The sequence below is a fragment of the Capricornis sumatraensis genome, chromosome 2 (genome assembly GCF_032405125.1).
Source record: "Capricornis sumatraensis isolate serow.1 chromosome 2, serow.2, whole genome shotgun sequence".
NCBI lineage: Eukaryota > Metazoa > Chordata > Mammalia > Artiodactyla > Bovidae > Capricornis > Capricornis sumatraensis.
In genome coordinates this window covers 150,217,559-150,240,193 of record NC_091070.1, presented here as the reverse complement: position 1 = coordinate 150,240,193, position 22,635 = coordinate 150,217,559, and the positions used below count along the sequence as shown (strand labels likewise).

At 42.5% G+C, this 22,635-nt stretch overlaps 1 protein-coding gene across 1 annotated transcript in view; it reads right to left on the bottom strand.

Annotated features, from left to right (window-relative positions):
- The window catches only part of ARHGAP29 (Rho GTPase activating protein 29), a 79,538-nt gene extending 79,291 nt beyond the window's left edge, over positions 1-247 (bottom strand). Inside the window, exon 1 of the mRNA XM_068965629.1 lies at positions 158-247. The gene's annotated coding sequence lies outside the window, so the exon portion shown is untranslated. The remainder of the gene's footprint in view (positions 1-157) is intronic.
- Positions 248-22,635: the final 22,388 nt, after the last annotated feature.

The following is a 22,635-nucleotide window of genomic DNA, read 5'->3' as shown; positions in this document are numbered from 1 at the left end:
CGGCCCGGCCCGCCGCCGACCCTCAGCGCAGCCCGCGGTCGCTTCCCCTTCTGGCCGCCGCCTCGGCCGCCCGAACCCTGGACGGCAACTCGCCGGTGACCCCAGACCCCTGCCTCGGCCGCCACGGTTGGTGCGAGCGCCGCCACCCGACACTCACCGCGGCGCTCCATCCCGCGTCCCGAACGCGGACGCCCGCCCAACACTCACGGCCGCCGCCGCCGCCGCCGAGGGCTGGAGCTCGCCGCCCCCATCCCCCACGGCCCGCGGACGCCCGGCCAAGCCGCCGCCGTCGCCGCCGCCGCCCCTGCAGCTACCGCCACGACCGCGCCGGCCCCGGCCGCCCCGCCCCCGGCCCCGCGCCTCCCGCCCCCCGGGGCCCAGCCCATTGGCCTGCGCGCCCAGGGGGCGGGGCCGGACGCGGGCGGCAGGTGGGGGCGGCCTCTGGCTCTAGCGCGCGGGGCTCCGACGGTCAGTAGCGCTTTGGCCTGCTGGCGGTCCTAATAGCTGCAGGACGTGTTAGCAGCCCCGTGCGGCTTGTGGCAGGACGGACGGAGGAACCTTAGGAATCAGTCACCTTTTACACCCTCCAGTAGGAAGCAGGTCCTTGTTGTTTAAGTGCACATTTCTCAGGTGGACATTGTGAGTTATTTACGGTCAGAAATTTGGTGTTCAATTTGTTTGATCCTGCTCCTTCCCACATCCTCCTTATCGATACGTTTAGGAACAAAAATACATTTTATGTTTAAAATTGCCACACTCTTTTCTTTGTTTGACTGTCATTTTCAGAAAATTAATTTACGCAAAACATCAACCATTATGTAGAATACCACCTGATTCGTGGGAGTTGCTCAATGGATGCTAGTTGAATGCATGATTCCTTAAGCATTCTACTTGGCTCTTACCATTAAATGCTCCTTTACTAATGGGACTCATCAACACTTGTAGGGAAAATGAACAACCAGAATTAAACCACTTATCTAGATTTGGATCACACACCATAATGAAAAAATACAGGGTTTCTATTGAATAGTTCACGTACTTAGTAACACTTAACTACCAAGAATACCCTTCCTGTCATCTATGCCAAGACATAGCAGACATTCTGTGAATATTAACTGAATAAGTAAAATTATGGGAACGGAAATTGGAAAAGTTCCTCAAATCTTCTCCTCCCATTAAATCTTTTTCAAAATATATTAAGCATCTGCCATAATCTCCACTGTTCTTCATTAGTTGGGAGTAATATATTCCAAAACATTCTCAGAAAAATGGTAATTCATTTCACAATAAAATACAACTATTAACTGAGAAAGAATGAACATCAAAAATCTGTTATCTGCTGTAAATCAACTGTACTTTCATAAATTTTTTTAAAAAAGAAAAAATCTGTTATCTGGGACAAGTAGTTCAAGTGTTTAGTAAAGAAAATAAGAAACAAATACCTCCACCAAACTTGATAATAGTATCCCAGCACTTGCTATTGTAAAGCCAACCGGTTTTTACCTCTAAATGTGTCTTGGTTAAAGCAGCTTTAGGGTCACGGCTTTGGATCATAAGGAGTCAGAGACAAACGAACACAAGTCAGAGGCATAACAGGATGCTGGATCAATAATGTAACATACATGACAGATGATGTAGTACTGCTATTTATAATTATAGTATTTATCAATAACACGTGACTACTCTGCCAACTGAAGTGTTCTTCATTCTTTCTATGATACACAGGATACAACCTTTACTCTGAAGCCTTCCTGTTCTCACTGAAAATCAGTCATCCTATTTAACATAGTATGGTACATGGAACCCTATATTTAGGGCACTTGTGATTCTCATGCCCTCTTTCATTGGATACTAGTACCAATGTTTACTTATACTAATTAGATTATAGAGGTCTATAGTGTTATGTTACCTAAGTCTGTGTCCAGTACACAATGGGTCTGTACTAAGTATTTTCTGGAGGACTGTTGAGGGACTGACCAATGGGCTCAGGAATAAAAATTCTAGGATCCGTTGTTTGTTTGTTTACTGTAAATTCTGTTCAACCTGATGTGACTAGTGAAATTAAGTGTAATGGCCACAAAAACCACATGTCTAAAGCAAAGACAGTCCCAGTTACCCTGTGGCCAGGGGTGAAGGGGCTGACAATGAAAGCAGCTGTTCCAGGTACATGATAGAGATGGGAGCCCAACCCGAAGGCGAGTCCAGTGCACAGGTGCTTTTCCTGCCAGTCATGCTTCAGTGATAGCCTTTTTAGGGGAGCACAACATCACTCACAGACAATACTTACTGAGTACTTCCATTGTGCCAGGCATTGTTCTAAGCACAGAGATTATTATGTTAGTGAACTTTCAACCCACTTTCAGACTCTCCTCAATCATGGCTAAACGCCCAGGAGAGGGAAGGAGACAGTGGAAGCAGGCAGGGTGGCCCAAAGGCAGGCAGATTCCCAGTCACTGCGGGTGTCTTTGCCCCTCACTGCTGGGAGCCCTCAGAAAGAACCATGGAGAGCCCGCCGGGCCACAGTGAGTACAAAGGCCCCAGATTCCAAAGTGGACAAAACTCACCAAGCAGGTTATTAATCTTGATTCTGTGATGGTTGCGATTGAGAAACAAGGAATCAATTCAGACCCACATGCTGGAGATGAATGTGAAAGACATTGCAAAGATCCAAGAATTCTGTGTTGTTGTGAGGAGAGGGAAGTGAGTAAGACTGACTGAAAAAAAAAAAAATTAAAAAAACTTAAGTACATGAACATGATACCATACTCGTTTTATGTCTAGATTAAGGTATTAAATTTCAACTCCAATTTGTTTATGTCATTTTAAGCTGTTTGTAAGACATTTGATGACATAAACCTCTGTGCTTGAGTCACCATGTACCATGACCCTACCTAATATCCTAATACATGTAAGGAAACTCTTCAGATAATTAATGGTTGGTGCAAAATTATACTATTGGCCTAAAAAGTTGAATTATTGACATGGTTGTAGATAAGAGATAATGATGATAATAGTAATAAGTAGCTCTCCATGGTTCAGTGGTAGAGAATCTGCCTGCCAGTGTAAGAGACACAGGAGATGTGGGTTTGACCTCTGGGTGGAGAAGATCCCCTGGAGCAGGAACTGGCAACCCATTATAGCACTCTTGCCTGGAGAATCCCATGGACACAGGAGTCTGGTGGGCTACAGCCTATGGGATCACAAAGAGTCAGACACAGCTTAGAAACTGAGCACGCAGGATTTACTCTGTGCTAGACAGTGTCTTAATTATTTTTTATATTTAGTAACTCATTTAGTCCTCACAACAATCCTATGAGGTACTATCATCCCTATTTTTCAAATTAAAAATTGAGGCACAGAACAAAAGAGATTACATAAAGGATTCTTATTGGATTTTATGAAAACTGATCTTAGGATGATGATAAATTTGACCATACTTTTCTTAGGAAAAGATGGTGGGGAATCACTCCTCCTATTCTTCCTCTGATGTTTTTGTTATTCCCCTGATACCCCTTGCCTCTGCGGTTCCCTTTGCCTGGAATGGCTCCCCTGCCCCATATACCTGACTTTGCGTCCTTTCAGTCTCCCCTCAAATGTTCCATGTCATTGACATGTTCCCTGACCATTCCATAGAAAAGAGCATTCCCCTCTTTGACACTCCCTATCTTCCTTACCCTGCTTTAGTTACTTATTTATTGATTACTACAATAGTTAACTTTATTTGTTCAGGGACTCATCTTGTAAGCATTAAATCAAGCATGGGCTGTAATTCTGGGAGCCAAGATTCACATGCTTCGGAAGATACAAGCAAACTGCACTCCATGTACATGGATGAAAACTAAAGGTGTATGGTTAATCACACGGTAGTTTTTAAGTCTCTACAGCCTAGCAGCCAGAAGTCACAAGTCCTTCAGGTCCTTCTGGATATTGCACAGGGTGTCTGTAATTTTCTTGAATTGGGCAACCTCATCATTTACCCTGCTTTAAATGCTAGAAAATGCCATAGCACATATCCCTCTACTGACTTGGTAAATTTTATTAGCTTATTTGTATATTTTTTATTTCCTCTCACTAGTGTGGAAATGTCAGCACCATGATGAAAGGGACACGGTTTTGTTCACCATTGTATCCCCTGCCCTTGGAAAAGTACTTGGAATTAATCAATCAATAAGTAGTTTAAAGAACAGTACAGCCCATGGGGTCACAAAGAGTCAGACACGACTGAGTGACTGAACTGAGCTGAGCAGGCCAAACACTAGATTTATCTTTCAAAAAGATAAGTTTAACATTTTGAAAGTTTTAATCAGATAAGAAGACCTTATTACTTTGTTTGACAAATATTCTATATTTGCTGCTTATATCCAACATACTAATACATGCCAACTTTAATTACTTAACCTCGTCTTTGTCTGAAAGAACCATAAATAACTCTAGAATCTTAAATTATTTCCTTCCTTCTTTAAAGTGGAAAGGTGAACATTTTCTGCTGTTGTTTTTCTTTCATCTATTCCCTCAAATGCTCACTAGATGAGAAAACAAATACAGCTACTCCTCATCGACATATTCTACTCAATGGATGATGCTGTGCTTTGGAGTAATCATGTCATCCAATTCTCAAAAACCTTAATGAGATGGGAAGATGAGATCTGTTTTCCCTGAAAGAATATTGTAATTTTCAGAGCCAGAGGATGTTAGAGCTCTACTCCATTGTCCTTAATTTTATTTGTTTTTTTTAAAAAAAGCTCAGCTCAGTTTTCCCAGAGATCACAGTGTTAGTCATTGGCCTAATTAGACTGGAACTAAGACCAGGACTCTTTCTACACTAATTGACAAATTAAGGTTTTAAAATGTCCATAAGTCTATGAAATTAGATCAGAGCCCCTACCTGAATCATTCTTAGTTTATGTGTAAATATTTAAGCTATACTCACATGTTTAAATATTAAATTTGTTCTGCAAATTTACTCCTATTATTTTAGAGGTCTGACTTACTAAGTTACTAAAAAATTATGTCCCTTGAAAAAGTGGGTGGCTTAGCATGGAGCCAATGAGGAGCTCAGTTTGCTTTTGAAGTAGAAAGTTGTCCTGAGGCATTCTGAAACACATGCACAGATTACTGCCTTTCTCCTGGAGAGAAGGCTGGCTGGCTGGCTTCAGGAAGGAGTAGAGCCCAGTGGAAACATTGCTAATCTCTTTCTTTATCTACACACTGAATAAATATTGCGGAACCCTGAGAAACAATGCAACCACTAGGGACTTTAATGAGTGTTTATCTTTCTAATGCGTATTTATAGAGGGGTGACTGCCTGTGGCATGCTTGCCAGAGGATTGAGAAGGGACTGCTTGGAAAAGCTGAAAACAGGTTAGTTACACTATCACATTCTATAGCATCAGAAGAATTATTATTATCCAATCATGTAGATATCTGGGTTTAAATTATTTTATTTTGAAACTATCTCAATAGCTGACAATGTAGGACTTAAATTAGAAGAAATAAAATATGAGAAAAATAGTACTATATGACTTACTAACCCTATAATATTTATATCTCGAAATGTCTCTAAACTTTAGTGTCAAAAACCTTGAAAAATAGTGCTTGAGTATCATTGATGGATTCGCATCCTTTGCCACTGATAAATATGTCAAATAATAAGGTTTGACATACTTATTATGCTCAATGACATATTCAGTTTAGGATGTTCATCAGTATAATTAAATTTTCCTAGGAGCTACATGGTATTAGACTACATGAGGTCATAAGCATAACCAAAAAGCTGATGAAATATCTGTTATGTAACATAACTGAAACCATTAGCTTAGCATACGCAGGGTGGAGAACAGATGGAATGACAAACAAGCATCAAGACAGCCAGTTGCCTTGCTTGAGTTAGCCTGAGCTAGGCTGCAAGGTGAAACATGGTTTGTATCTCTCTTATAAATAGATGAAGACAATTCTCTTGGTTAGAATGAACAATATCAAGCTGATGGCTAATATCGTCCATCTGGATAATAACTAAGGATCAGTGCGTGTGTGTGCAGGGGAGTTCCATTCTGGAAAAAAAGTTATTGAAAAGATAAAACAAGTTTACCAAGAGACCGGAATCTAAGAAAGTGAATAGACCAGTAGACAAGAGGTATTGATATAAAACTTGGAGTTACTTAGGAAATTAGAAGCATAGAATGTGGATTCTAAGGAACAGTGGATTCTAGAAGGACTCTTTGAACGTGTTTCACAGAGAACTGGTATTTCAATTTACACAAGCTTTCTTGAGCACCAACAAATCTGTGAAATGGAACTGCCAATGGCAATGGCAGTGTTTGAAGCACAGTGAAAACTGAGGGGGCTTTTCATTGTTTTGTAGGTAATAGGTGGCTCTGGTAGTGGGTGAGACAGGACTATGCCAAGGAGGCAAAAATAAAGGAGATAGAGATATTACTGGGGAAATTTCTTGAGAACAAAGTAGATCACTGATTTATCAGACAAAGTGTTGTAGGCTGAATTTTATCCCCTCAAAATTCATATGTTGGAGTCTTAACCCCTAATACTTCAGAAAGTGACTGTATTGGGAGATAGGGTCTTCAAAGATGTATTTACGTAACAATGAAGCCATTAGTCTAGGCCCTAATCCAATATGACTGCATCCTTATAAGAGATTAGAACACAGACCATGTGAAGACGAAGGGAGACCAGGTCTAGACCATGCAAGAACACAGAGAAGACAGTCATTTACAAGTTGAGAGGCATCTTGAAAGAAACCAATCATACCAACACCTTGATCTCAGACTTTAAGTTTCCATAACTGTGAGAAAATACATTTCTGTTAAGCCACTCTGTCTGGGGCACTTGGTTACTGCAGCCATAACAAACATGTGAGACAACACAAAGATCTAGAAATTAAGTAATTAACTAATTTTTCCATTAATGAATTCCAGCTGGACTCAAGACCATTTCTTTCTTTTACTCCATAGAAATATCAAGTCCAAGTCTGGCTGAAAGTTGCCATTATCCAACTCTTTTAGTGGGCCATATCTTCTTTGTAATACGTAAGAGATGCAGTGAGTCAATATCACTCCTACTCTGGGGTGTAGACCAGGATGTAGCATCCTATCCACTGTAATATCATCATTAACATCAGAAGGCAGGATGTTTACAAGCCCGGTGTTTTGTGAGTATTTTCAGTGGGAGGAGGCTGATTGGTTTCTGCTCAGAGTGGAAGGGTTGCCCTGGTCTCTTCATTTGTACACAGTAGGGAAAGATTTGAGAGTGACAATTTTAAGGATACTATTTCTGCCACTGTAGGTAGTGTTGGTGGCTAGTTAGTTAATACAGTAATTTCATCACAGTGCTTGGTTCATAATAAGAGCTTGATCAGTGTTCATTTACTTTTTCTATTGTTATTGATTCTATAGTATTTCACAGTGTACAAAGCTACATTATCTCAATTTATCTTCAAAACAAGTTGGTGAAATATGAGTTACTGTTGTCATTCTTATTCAGATTTCTTATAAAAAAAAAGCTGTATCTTAATAAAGTTAAGCTGTTTACCCAAAATTGCACAAACTAAGAGCAGGGACTGAACTCAAAGCAAGGTCATCTGTCTCCTCAAGCAGGACCCTTTCCAATATCCCTACCAGCTCTAAATAGACGTATTCAACACTGCAAGCTTCAAATAATCCACTTTGATTTAAAAAGATGACATATTCAGTATTCATCAAGTGTTCTAGGTAATAAAGAGCTTTGATATTTCTTACAGAAATTGTACCTCTCCTACAAACCTACATGACTAAACCACATGCCACATGTAAGCGGGCATAAGAGGAGACAGTCACTAAAACTTCCTATAAGTTACTTCTCATACCATTGGCCTTGATTCAGAATTTCTAAAGAATGAGAACTTTTTAAAAGAACATTTATTTATTTATTTTTTGGCTGTGTTCAGGTCTCACTTGTGGCACATGGGATATCCATTGTGGTGGTGGGTTTAGTTGCCCTATGGCATGTGGGATCTTAATCCCAACCAGGGATTGAACCCATGTCCCCTGCATTAAAAGGTGGATTCTTAACCACTGGACCACCAGGAGGGTCCAAGAATAAGTACTTAAAAAAAAAGAATACTGTAGAAGATACTTTTTCTTAATTACAGAGTTCCAACTACTAATACCCAGGGATGATTAGGGTACAATACACAACTGAGTGACTCAGCACAGCACACAGCATGAATCTTCAGATATTCTATGGTCTATTTATTTTATAATACATATAGTATATTTTATTTGGGGCATGTATATGTGTGTGAGGGCTTCCCAGGCAGTGCTAGTGGTAAAGAACCTTCCTGCCAATGTAGGAGACATAAGAGACTTGGGTTCCATCCCTAGGTCTGGAAGATCCCCTGGAGAAGGGAATGGTAGCCCACTCCAGTATTCTTGCTTGGAGAATCCCAGGGACAGAGGAGCCTGGAGGGCTACAGTCTATAGTGTCACAAAGAGTTGGACACGACTGAAGTGACTTAGCACGCACACATGCATATGTGTGTGAGGTGGGGGGCAACAACATTGTTTCTATAAGATGTGCCTTTTGATTCTTTACGCTAGATGTACAAGCAAACTTTTGGAATGCAATCCATTGCTTAGATGGGCTGCTGCTGCTGCTGCTAAGTCACTTCAGTCGTGTCCGACTCTGTGCGACCCCACAGACGGCAGCCCACCAGGCTCCACCGTCCCTGGGATTCTCTAGGCAAGAACACTGGAGTGCCTTAGATGGGAGCTCCTTGAAAATTAAGAATTTCCTTATATGATTCAGAAGACATTTCAAGAATCTCACAATGTCTACAAATGATTATTATGACACACATGCCATACCCCAGTGATAAATGCTCTATAGATGCAGAGAAGGACTGACTAATAAGACTTCTGATGATGATAAGACATAAATGAGATTATATAGATGTTGCTATGCTATTGGAAATTCTTTCAGAATCCATGATAGCACCTGAATGAAGTCCAGTATATACAACGACTGGTGACTCACTCCACACTCTTTCGTTCAAAGAGAAGGAAGATGATAGAAGCCCAGGTCAGAGATATTGGACCAATTATTAGGTGTGATATACAAAGGTTAGTTAAAATAAAACTTTAAAACTCAAAACCCGGAAAGTAGGGGCAACTGAGAGAGACAGATTCCCTACAGAGGCATTCACTCTTAGTTCCAGATCACTGAGGTCCTGCATGAGTAGGGTAACCAACCATATATTCTGATTTGCCTTGATGGTTTAGTGGCCAATTCATGTCTGACTCTTGCAACCCCATGGGCTGTAGCCCACCAAGCTCCTTTGTCCATGGGGTTTCCCAGGCAAGAATACTCGAATGGGTTGCCATTTTCTTCTCCAGGAGATCTTCCCGACCCAGGGATCAAACCCGGGTCTCCTGCAGGCAGTCTCCTGCATTGCAGGCAGATTCTTTACCAACTGAGCCACCAGGGACACCTCAGGCAGATTCAATTAATATCTGTTATTCAGCTGTAATTATTAAAAGAGCCTCTTCTCGCTCTTAGAAATATGCCAACTTGTGCAATACAGTGTATGGGCAGTCTGGTCATAGGAAAATTTAGGTAAAGTTTTGCCTGGTCTTCTGATTTTTCAAGCCAGAAATTTATGTGTTAAAGAACATCTTTGGATTTTTTTTTTTTTAAGTGGCCAACAAATTCCAAAAGTTTAAACATTTTGTTCAGACCAAAGAAAACTTAGGAGCAGGATCTGGCCTGGGAGCTGCCAGTTTGCAGCCTCTAGATTAAAACCTCGGACTGATACTACAGTGTTCTTTGGTTTGCCTATTTGGAGAACATGTCTCTCTTGTAGCTGGTGACAAAGGGTCTTAGGTTTCTTCCCACAAGAGAGGGCCTTCTTGCCCTAGGAAGGGCCATAGAAATCAGTGTGGGATCAGGAATTATAATATGAACACCTTAAATCTGTTGTTCTAGGCCTTGCAATGATTGTAACTAGCATTTCCCCTGTTGGAAGGAATGATGCTAAAGCTGAAACTCCAGTACTTTGACCACCTCATGCAAAGAGTTGACTCATTGGAAAAGACTGATGCTGGGAGGGATTGGGGGCAGGAGGAGAAGGGGACAACACAGGATGAGATGGCTGGATGGCATCACCGACTCGATGGACGTGAGTTTGAGTGAACTCCAGGAGATGGTGATAGACAGGGAGGCCTGACGTGCTGCAGTTCATGGGGTTGCAGAGTCAGATACGACTGAGAGACTAAATTGAACTGAACAGGCATTATATGCATGCTTAGTTGCTCAGTTGTGTTTGACGCTTTGCGACCCCATGGACTTCAGCCCACCAGGTTCCTTTGTCCATGGGGATTCTCCAGGCCAGAATACTGGAGTAGGTTGCCATTCCTTCCTCCAGGGGATCTTCCCAACCCAGGGATAGAACCCAGGTTCCCCATATTGAAGGTGGCTTCTTTACCATTTGAGCCACCAGGGAAGCCCAAGAATACTGGAGTGGGTAGCCTATCCTTTCTCCAGGGGATCTTCCTGACCCAGCAATCAAACTGGGGTCTCCTGCATTACAGGCAGATTCTTTGCCAACTGAGCTACCAAGGAAGCCCCTCATGCATTACTTATTTACTCCTTACTTTAAGTCTGTAGAGAAGACACTGCTATCTCCATTGTTCTAATGAAGAAACTGAGACTTAAGTGACTAATTAGTCTGAACGAGGTCACCCAACTCGTAAGTGGTGAAACCAGGGTCTGAACTTCTAATAAACTTAACACCAAAGCTCCAAAGGCCATGTCTTTTTTCTGTGTCTGCTGCTTTCCCAAGGTGGAAAGATCAACTTTCTCTTTCCCTTGGGACATTTTTCATTTGAATAAACCCTTTTTGACCTCTTGTCTTTATGGAAAATTATACTCTTGACTGGGTCTGTAAGAAGACAATTTCTTGCTTTTATTTAGGGCTTTAGGTCAGAGGTCCAGTGGTTCAGCCAAAATCTCTGGGAATGGGGGGCCACAAGGGAGTTTAGAGCCAAAGTCCCACTTAGTCATAAGCACTGTTCATTTACCAGGTGTACCTTCTACTCAGACCCTTTGAGAATCTATAGTGGTGCTAGGCAGCTGGTCAAAGATTTAAGGTTGCATAACCCCAGTCATCTCTGTATTTGGTATCCATTTTAGAGATACAAGTAACAAACAGACCTCATCTAATGGGGACTAAGAAAAGCATAGGATTTTCTTTCCATTATTAATTTGGCCAGAGGTTGGGAAATGTTTAATATGCTATACTGGGTTGAATAACCACCTCCCCCAAATTCGTTTCTGCTTGGAACTTCAGAATGTGACCTTGTTTGGAAATAAGGTATTTGCAGATCTAATTAGTTAAAATGAGGTCATACTGGATTAGGGAGAACCCTGATCTGATGACTAGAATCCACATAAGAAGAGAAAGAGACATATAGACCAATACATAGTGAAGGTGGCCATATAAAGATAAGTAGAAATTAGAGCAGTGCAGCTGTCAGCCATGGAACACCAAGGACTTCAGGCAATCATCCGACCCTGGAAAAGGCTAAGAAGAATTATTCTCTAGAGCTTTCAGAGGGAGCATGTTCCCACCAGTGTCTTGATTTTGGGCTTCTGGCCTCCACAGCTGTGAGAGAATACACTTCTATTGTTTTAAACCATCCAAGTTTGCGGTCATTTGTTACAACAGCCACAGGAAACTAATACACATAAAGAAAACCATTTGAATACTGTAATTCCCTCTCAGGATGCAACAGAGGAATCTGTGTTGAATATTTAAATTCAGAGTTCATAAGTCAAAAGTTCAAGAAATATTTTATGACTCACCATTAGTTAGAGAACAAACTATTCAGGGAGTAAAAGTTCTCTCCCTATATAATGCAAAAGCATCTGTGGAATTTCTACAGAGGACCAGAGGCATCCAGTTTGTTGATTCAATATGGCTCAATTCTGAGCTAATCCTGACCAAGACTAGCTGTAACGGGGAATCCTTCTACCAATCTAATACCATTAATCATACTGTGCTAGCCTGAAATCTGATATGGCTGAGGTGAGTCACAGGCATTGGCGTGTGCATTCTGTAGCAGTCTCTTCCCATTCTTTGCCACGTGTACCCTATTTATCTGATTGGTGTCTGACTCAGTTTCTCTCCTGGGATTCTGACATCACCAGCTTTCATTTCTCCAAGGGTAAATCCCTGCCTTACTCTAACCTCTGGCTGGGATCTGCCTCAAATTGGATGGACTCTCTGCATTGGGAAGAAATCTCTTATCCTCTGAGTACTGAAATGTCCATTGCTCCCTTCAGAGGAAAGCTAGTCACAGCTCCCACATCCTGATCTCAGCTGATTCAACCAAATTTGGATGTCTCATCCCAGACCAGCCCATTCATAGGCCTACTGGCGTTCTATTAAGCAACCTGGCAAGTGAACTCTACCCAGTGAGGGTTAGGGTAAGCAACGGCAGCGAGAAGACCTATGTTGGATAGTTTCAATAGGAGGTCATTGTAGAGCCCCTGCTGTCGGTAGTACGGACAGAAGTTGAAAAGACACAGAGAAAGCAGAAACCATGAGGTAGCAGATGCCATTAGGGAGCAGAAACCAGGAGATAAAGAAAAGAAAACAGGAAGTTGGATGTGGCAGGAGTAGTAAAAACAGAGACCTGGAGTAGCTGCATCACTATAAAGCTTGCAGAGCATTAGAGTCAGGCTGAGAGGTTTGCAGGCAGCCGGGATAACCCAAGCTGCATTATATTCTAAAGTGGCTTTGAGTTCTTAAATGACGGTCTGGCCCCTGAAGCACAGCTGTGCAGCTGTTAAGAGTGTTCCCTTTCTCACATTCTACATCCCTAGAAGACACCATCTTTGTATCCCCACCCTCAGACTCCCCATTAACTAAAGTAAGTGGGTCCCTGTTCTTGAAACTTACGACTTTCTACTTCTGTTTACTTATTTTGTTTTCGCTTTTTTCCACTTTAAATTTTACAATATACTTATTTTCCCCTGCCGTTTTGGATTCGCCAGAAGCATGGTGTAGTGTGGCTACATAATAGTACGTTTTCCTGAAGTTCTTTACTTTTGCCAGATCAGTTCTCTGTCTTTGAATGTTTGCATTTCTTCCAATTTTCCTTGAGTATGAATGACACAATGGTGAACCTCCTTGCATGTAAAGCTGAGCCCACATCAGCTTTTCCTTAGATTAAATCCCTAGAAGTGGAGTTTTGGGTCAAAGGGTGGGCCTATTTTTATGGATCTTTCTACATATCACCAAATGGGCTTCGGAAAGAATATACCTGTTCATAATCTTGGCAGTAGCATATCAGAATTGCCATCTCACCACAGCAGCCCTTGAATTCTTTCTCCCATGTGTTACCATTAGTTGCTTTGAGCCTCAGGAATTCTTGCTGGCTCCTCTCTGAATCTTTCTTTGTTGGATTCTATCATCATCCTCATCTCATCTCCACCATTTGTAATTGGTACCCAGACATCCAAAGCTGCCCCTTCCGTCTGGAGACTGAGAAGGCTCCATTTGGGAAGAACATTAATGGCCCTTGCTGGACTAGTCAGTGGAGGTCTGGAATGATCTTTGGCTTACTGGCTGAAATATGAGATGCAGGGGCTTCAGGGGTTTTGGGAAGTGATTCTCCCTAATGTCCCTCTGTAGTTCCTTCCACTTGCTTCCCATGGGCTTTTGAGTTCGCTCAAGGGAGTCCCACCCTGTCCCCACCATCAAGCTGGGATCGCTCCTCCTACGTTATGTTTTGCCTGTCCCATTTCCTGAGGCTGGGCCACTCACTCTTCTCTACCTCTACTGGATAGATTTCCCTAGAAGCTTTAGCATTACATCTCACAATCCTCCATCCTTAATCCGTTATCCCACCTCCCAACCCCCCTCCACACACACACATACTCATGATCTCAACCGGGAGCCTGTGAGGCCGTTCTCTTAAGCTGCCCTTCTGTGTTAGTTGGCCCTTTGACTTCGACTTCTGGTAAGTAGGGCAATATTTTCTATACTCTCGGCCTCTTGTTGCCATCATCTTCTCTGGATTGCCACCTCTGCCCTACTTTTGCCCCTGACTCTGGCAACTTTCTATCACTTTGGCTCAGGGCTTCTTCTCTGTTTCCAGCAAGCTCTGGCCCTTGCACTGCAAGTCTAGTGAGAAACTGACACTTCAAGGCCTTGCTCCAGGATATTAAGGGAGTGTACTAAATGTACACCGAAGGGCTGTGGCAGTTTGCCAGTTTCATCTTAATAATCCCTATTTCGCTCCTCAGGCTTATCCTCTCCCTGTTCAACTTCCATGTGGTCCTTCCTGCCTCCCATTTGTTAAGGGTCTCTCTCTGGCATCAGCATCTTGGTTAACCTTCCCTCTGGCCCCTGGCCCACCATAGGCTATCCTTGTTCCCTCCTTGGCTCTCCCCTCCTGCTTTGGCATTACCAGCATGGTCTGGCTTCCCCATGGGCTGTATTCACAAGGTGCCTGGGCAGGGCTGACCTGGCATTCTTGAGGGCCCTGCCTTCTTCCTGGCTCTGACCCTGCTCTAGAAGTTATGTAGATAGGCTATTTTAACCCCTTCAGTTTCCTCCCTAAAAGTTAAGGGCTAATACTTGACCATGGGCAGCTCAGGCTCAGACCAGCTTTTTATAGAAAACCCTTTCCAGGGACGTGGCTTTGAAAGGAATGTGGAAAACAGTGGCAGCCCCTCAGATCTAAAGAAATTCTAAGAAACAAACCATCAGTCATTGTCTAGAATGCCCTGATCATCCTCCTGTGGGATAGTCTTACCCAAGTCCACATCATCAATTACTGGGAGCTACCACAGCACTTTCAGCACACAGCTGGCATCTCCTCTCCTTGCTGTTGCTGCCTGTTCCCCAAGCCCCAGTGACTTTTTCCTTAAACTTGCAACTGACTGAGTTCCACTGCTTCAGGGGTGGAATGGCTGATGTCCTTAGTAAGTGCAACAAGGCTGGGCTAGTTCACCAGAGGTAATGGGGAACACCTCAACCAAGAGGTTGGGGTGATATCTCTTGGTTTGTGAAACCAAATCCAAATCCACGGGGAGAGTCTGGTTCTCTCTATCCACGCTAGCAGCTGTTACAGACTTGGCACTGAAGCAGGACTGTGGATGTAGGGATTTTAGGGAAAATCACTGTTCTTGTTTCTGGGCTATTTTATGAGCCAGCAGGCTCAAGTCGTTAAAGAATCCACCTGCCATGTGGAAGACCTGGGTTCGATCCCTGGTTGGGAAGATTCCCTGGAGGAAGGCATGGCAAGCCACTCCAGTATTTTTGCCTGGAGAAGCCCCATGGACAAAGGAGCCTGGCGGGCTGCAGTCCGTGGGGTTGCAAAGAGTCGGACACGACTGAGTGAGCGACTAAGCACAGCACAGCACAGGAAAGGCACACGGTGGCATTCTCTCTGATCAAGCTGCTTTTGATGAAGAGAAACCCAAACCTCCTCAGAGTTCAGGAAAATGGAATAAGAGGAGGGGTTGGCCCCTCTAAGGTGAACTAGCAGAGCGGTGGGTTCCACAGGCAGATTGACTGACACATCCAGGGGAGCGAGTCAGCCAGGCTCAAAGGCCAGGCCAAAGGGACACTGGGCATTGTCATTGTCCTCCTTCACCAGCATGCTTATTCCTGGGCTCCCTCCTCCCCATACAGAGATGAGGACCTTCTGAAGCTCATGCTACTCTAGAAACTGCTCTCCACAGAGTCTGCATTCTTTCTCCTCCAAACTATGGTGAGGAGTAATCAGAGCTTCAAATAGGATTCTGAGGCTCTCTCCCTTTCTGCTAGAGAGGGACTAAATTTTCCTGAGTATTGTGCTTACTGTGCCCACCTAAGAGCTAATGATATCTCCTTGCCTCTCTTCTCTTTCCCCTCCACTTTTCTCTCCTCCACACTTCATGGACAGAATGCCCTTCAGTGCTGCGGACTTTGCTTCTTTTCATCTACATTATGGTGGGGTTCAGGGTATAGAAAACGAAGAGGGTCTGGGAGAACCAACTTGTTCCCATAAAATAAATCTGATTCCAAAGAGGATTCTTGGAATCAATGGAGTATCTGTTAGCCATTTAGTTACTAAGTTCATAATAACTTATTCTTAGTGTTCATAACCTCCCGTGCTGTGGAGTTTCCCATTCTAAGCTTTTTGAATCAAACTTTGTGGTTCCAGAGACACATGTACAAATAAATTATTTGTGACAATCATTAGCTCTTAGAGGAAGTGCACTCATCGGCCTCCTGTAGGCTTTACAGCACTGGGCATCCAATGTATGAGGAAACCAAGTCTCATAAATGTGACGTGACTTGCCCAAGGTTGCATGAGTTAATGGTAGAACTAGGACAAGAACTCAGATCTTCTGGCTTCAGTCCAGGAAATCTTTCCATTGCACTGTCGTGCCTTCCTTAAAACTTTGTTCATCTTTGGCTGACACAACCCTCTCTTGACTTGACATTACTTCCATAGCTTAGAAATAGGTCAGTTGCCTGTTTAGCATTTTCTTTCTGTCTTTCTGCCAGAATAAAGCCTGCTAAAGTCTGCAACTGGATCTTAGATCCTGAAAGGTTGTGCTGATAATCCCGAAGCGGGGAAGTGTGTTTCGGTGTGTTCTCACTTCTGCTGTGGCTCTACAGCCTTGGTTTCCAGTGGCTGTCATGTCACAGTGCTCGAATGTGGATCACAGTTATCCTGTACCTTGAGTAACCCTTTCTTAAATTCTTGGACGAGGTAAAAGTATGGGATGATTATCAAATCCTGTGTACATTTCTTCTTCCTGTGAATATTTAACTCACCTACATTTTATCTCCCATCATAGACACAAATATAATAGTAAAATGTAGTAGAGAGGCAGTTCAGCGTAAAGCCTGAAATGGTAGATTTTGAAGTCAAACCAATCTGGAATTATATCTTGACTTGGCCACTTGCTAAATGTGTGACCTTGGGCAAATTATATAATCTCTCCAAGATCGGATTTTCTTCTTCATAAAATAAGTATTATTTGAAATAATTATAAAAATAATCCATGAAAAAGGATTAACCCTGGGTATGGCCAATAGCAAATGTATCCCTTCAAACTACCTCAATTCATGATATAATAAGAGCCTGAATATTCAGGTTATTAGATGAAACCACAGCATTTCTTTGGCATATTGGCAATGTTGATATTTGTCCTGTTACTTTGTCCCTCTTTCTCCAGCTCTTTTAATTATTTTTACACTCTATAAGCTTCAATAAAACATAGGCTTCTTCTGACAAACAGAAAAGAATGATTAGTAAATTTCACAAGTTATAGTTTTGTTTAATACTTTGATTTTTTAATTAGTTATGTCTGTCAATTCAGATATTCGTTTTGAATATAACATTCAAACTCTGTTTAATTAAAAATATTTGTATTAAATGGCAAGACCTGTAGGCAACATTTGATATGTTAATTTCAAAAATTTCCACTTTACTAATTCCCCTCCCTTCTTTAAATTTTTGGTCAAATCTCACCTTATTAACGGGGCTTACTCTGATCATCCCATTTAATTCTGCAAGCTTTCACCTTCACTCAGTCCTGCCACGCACACGCTCACCCACCTCCCACCAACACACACGCTGGCCACCCTGCACCACTTTATCTTGCACAATTGTTTTTCCATAGCACTTATCATCTAACATACTATTTAATTTTACTATGTTTATTGTATGTTTCCACATGGATAGGGGTTTCCCTCTTTCTCTCTCTCTTCATTAATATATCCCAAGTGCCTATTACAGTGCCTGGGATATCGTAAAAGATCAGCAAATACAGGCAATATCAGTTGAATGTTTGTTGAATACATATATTGGCATATTTAATTAAAGTAGGTCTACTTAAACGACCAAAGGATTATCTTCTATGGTAGAAGTATAGACAAATCCCTGAGTCACTAACTTCTGTCTTTTCACGTGCGTGTGTGCTCGGTCGTGCCCAGCTCATGGAGACCCCATGAACTGTACCCCGCCAGGCTCCTCTGTTCGTGGGATTTTCCAGGCAAGAATGCTGGAGTGGGTTGCCATTTCCTACTCCCGGGGATCTTCCCAAGCCAGGGAAGCAGATTCTTTACCACTAGCGCCACCTGGGAAATCCATATATTTATGCATGGGTGATACGCATAAATGCACGCATATCCACATATGTAAGAAGGTAATTTTTGTTGCATTAACTATTAAGTCTGTCAACAGAGTATATTTGTTTTTTTTCTTTTCTTTTTCTATTTTGAGACGTTTATTTCAAAAGACATAGATGTTTCTTCAAATATCCTACAGAGCAATAAATACCCTGGGGTGAAAGTCCAGAAAAAGTTCCTTTTCAAAACTCCCAGAATTGAGTTCAGTTTTGGCCATGATCCAGTCAGACAACTGAATCATTTACCATGTTGGTACTTGAGTATGGAGCATCAGTTTAGAGCAAAGCTCAGAAGGAATATATATTTTACCTAAATAATCTGCTTCTTGCTGCTTAGTGGACCGACTTGATTCATTTATTCATGCACATTCATTTATTCATGAACATTCATTTAATTAACTTATTCATTCTCGCCTTTTGTCAGGCATTGTGCTAGCTCCTGGTTATATATGATGTAATACACGATAAAAGGAGAAAGTTCATTCCTTCAAGGAATATAATGTTAGCAAAGTAATGGGCAAGTAAAAAGGCAGTTATAATGAAGTATAAGTGCCTCTGTACAGCTGACAGCAGGATGCTAAAGGAACACAAAAGGTTAGGATATATTCACAGTCTCTAATAACCCAGATTGCTGCCCAGTTCACCTTTAGACAATCAAATCTTTGAGATTAGATCAGCCCTTTGTCTGCTCGGAAATGGCCATTGCTTGTGGCCAGAATAGAGGGGGAAAACTATATTATTATCATTATTACTATTACTAGTAATATTACATTTTTAGTGATAATGATAATTAAGTAGAAAAGGCAGTTTACAGAACAAGAAATAAAATCTTACTATAATAATTAAAGCAATACAAATTAAAATAATAATTCAATAGATTTAGTCAATTATTGAGTACCTACTGTGTGCCAGGCATGTTAAAGTTGCTGCAGATACCGCAGAGACTAAAGCCTGCAAAGTCATGGCTCTCAAAGAGCTCATATTCTTTGCAGAATAAACGACAAGAGATAAAGCAGAGAAATAAACAAAGGAACAAATAATAGGTAGATAACTGTGATTAAAGTCCCAGCTGAAGCCCAGTTTACAGTGGGTCCGTTGGATTCATGGATCTAAGTGGGGTCATTTCTCTTGTTCTCAAGTGTACGATTGATGTTGACAAACACTGAAGCTGGAGATAAAGAAAGTCAAGGGGATGAGCAGTAATGTTACAATTCTGCTCCAGCGTTTTGTTAACTACCCTGCTTGTCATGATATGGTTTGAAGAAGAGAGCTGGACTTCTCTCAGTACGTAGTTACCTTGATAACATCATATTGATCAGGGGAAAAAAAGAAAAAGCAACAAAGAGAGTTAGTATGCTGGAGATCTTATTCAGATACATACACACCAGAGGGTGGGCAATAAAACCTGCAAGGATTCAGAAATCTGCCATATCAATGAAGTTTTCAGGGTCCAGTGGTCAAGAGTGTGCTAGAATGTGCCTCCAAAGTAAGAAACATTACTGCATCTTACATTCTCTACTACAAAGAAAGAAGCCTTTGGGGTTCTGGAAGCAACGTAGGAATATTGTGGCAAGCCACACACTGGTGTCAGAAAAGATTGCCAGCTTTGAATGTAAAGGGGCTCTGCAGTAGGGCCACTGCAAGCAGCTTGGTCGCTTGGGCCATACGCTCCAGCAAACCCATGCTGGTCAAGTTGTCAGTGGTGAAAAAAGGAATTTATAGTTAAGTCCCAGTGGGAGAATCACAGTGGAGACCCCTCGAGTTCTGGAGATGGCCATGCCACCTGGAGCCACACATTATATATCTTTGAAAAAATAAAAATATAAAATTGAAAAAATAGTTCTTGATATGTTGCTGAGCCCTGGTGGACAGAATGCTTGACCCTGGGACACCAGGTACCATAATTATCCATGAGTTGGGTTATTTGTTGTTGCTGTTGTTCAGTCACTCAGTTGTGTCCGACTCTTTGTGACCTGATGGACTGAGGCATGCCAGGCTTCCCTGTCCTTCACCACTTCCCAGAGCTTGCTCAAACTCATGTGCATTGAGTCAGTGATGCCATCCAACCAATTCGTCCTCTGTCATTCTCTTTCCTTCTGCCTTGAATCTTTCCCAGCATCAGAGTTTTTTCTGAATCTGTTCTTTGCATCAGGTGGCCAAATTATTTGAGCTTCAGCTTCAACATTAGTCCTTCCAATGAATATTCAGGACTGATTTCCTTTTGGATTGACTGATTTGATCTTCTTACAGTCCAAGGGACTCTCAAGAGTCTTCTCCAACACCACAGTTCCAAAGCATCAATTTTTCGACGTTCAGCCTTCCTTATGGTCTAACTCTCACATCCATACATGACTACTGGAAAAACCATAGCTTTGACTATACTGACTTTATGACTTGGGGCCCACCAAGTCACAAAGTCAGATAAAATTGGGGGTAGTCCATTAAAAGAAAGGGCTGGTTCATCCAGGATTAAGGCCAAGCAGCCCCACAAGACAAGTAAGCTCCCTGAGCGGATAGTCTAGAGCCCCAGGTCACCAACCACAGTTACACTAGCGTCTCTTCCTCCAGGTTCCCCTACCTATGCCTTAAGAGGGGAGGGGGTCCCTCTATGACTAGCTTAAATAGAGGGGAAATCTTGAGCTTGAGTTATGGATGAATCTGCTTTGCTTATGGAAGCAAGCTGAAAATGGGCACCAACGACGTTACAGCCACCCTCAGGAACAGACTTGAAAGAGAATGAAGAAAGAAAATCCTCCCCACAGGCAGAGTTGCAAACAACACACCTGAATTGTCTACTTTGTGAAGAAGAAGAAATGGCCCAAGATAAGAAAGTGTATTTGTTATCTATTGCTACATTACGAATTACTTTAAACCTTAGAAACTTAAAACATCTCTCTCACAGTTTCTGTGGGTTAGAAATGGGATGTGGTTTGGCTGGATCCTCTGCCTCAGCGTCTCCCGCGTGGTGCCAACCAACATTCCAGCCGAGCTGGAGTCTCTTCAAGCTCGACTGAGGAAGGGCCTACAACCAAGATCACTCACGTGGTTGTTCAGAGAACTGTTTCTCACAGGATGTTGGACAGAGGGCCTTGGGTCCTGGCCACCTGTTGGCCAGAAGATTCCCTCAGTTCCTCGCCACGTGGGCCTCTCTGCAAGATAACTAACAACACGGCAGCTGGCTTCTATAAGGGTGAGCAATTACGAGAAGGCTAGCAACATGGAAACCAGCAGTTTTGAAATTCGTCTTAGGAATGATACCACATTTTTGTTGTGTTCTGTTTGTTAAAAGCAAGTCACTGTGTCCTGGTGTTGGTGATTTAGTCGCTAAGTCGTGTCCAACTTTTGCAATCCCATGGACTGTAGCCCACCAGGCTCCTCTGTCCATGAGATTTCCCAGGCAAGAATACTGGAGTGGGTTGCCATTTCCTTCTCCGTGGGATCTTCCCAACCCAGGGATAAAACCCAGGTCTTCTGCAGGCAGATTCTTTACTGACTGGGCTACTAGGGAAGCCCCGCTATGTCCTATCCACACTCAAAAGAAGGAGATTATACAAGGGCATGACTACCATAGGTGGAGATCATCAGGAGCCTTCTTAGAAATTGTTTTCCACAATAGATTCCTGGACAACTACCCATTAGAGTATTAGAATGGCTTACAGATGTAGTGGAGTGCCAATCTGGTGTCAATTTGGTGTCCTACAGGTGGGAGTGCCATTCTTCAGGACACAGTAGCTTTTAGAGACCTCTTTATGAGATTATATCTCCTCTACAAAGAATACAAAGAGTAGAAGCAGGCATAGTCTCACTAACCATTACTCCCAAGGACTTATCCTAGTAATTCTAGGCTCTGTAGGGTTAAAAGTACTGGTCCTTAAAGGAAATGCTCTCTTGCCAGGAGACAGAGCAAAGAGTCCCATTGAATTATAAGCTATAGATCCCACCTGGACACTTTGAAACCCTTATAGCCAGAGACCAATAGACCAAGAGTAAAATCAGGACCCTGATCAGCAAGAAGATAGGGCTGCTTTTACACAAAGCGGGCAGGGATGAACAGATGTAGAACTAAGATTATGCACTTGGGCACCTCTTGGTAATCTGTTACCTGATTATAACTGCAAACAGTCACACAGAGCAGCCCTGGCACAGGAAGACTATGAACATCCCTCAGGGAGGGTTATTTGGGTTCAACCAATGCGAGAGCCATCAATACCTGCCAAAGTGAAGGCTGAGGATGAGGGAGATTCAGAATGCATAGTAGAAACGGGAAAGGATGGGAACCAGTTTTGACTCTAAGACTGACTGCAGAGATGGGACTACAGTTTGTCCCACTAGCCCCCTCTTCTAAGCTTTTCCTCAGGAAGAGAGGACTATGGGAACCATGGTGGAGCTATTCTTCGACCTGGTGTGGAAAGTGTGTCTGTGAGGCGTGAGGGTGACTGTGAAGACCAC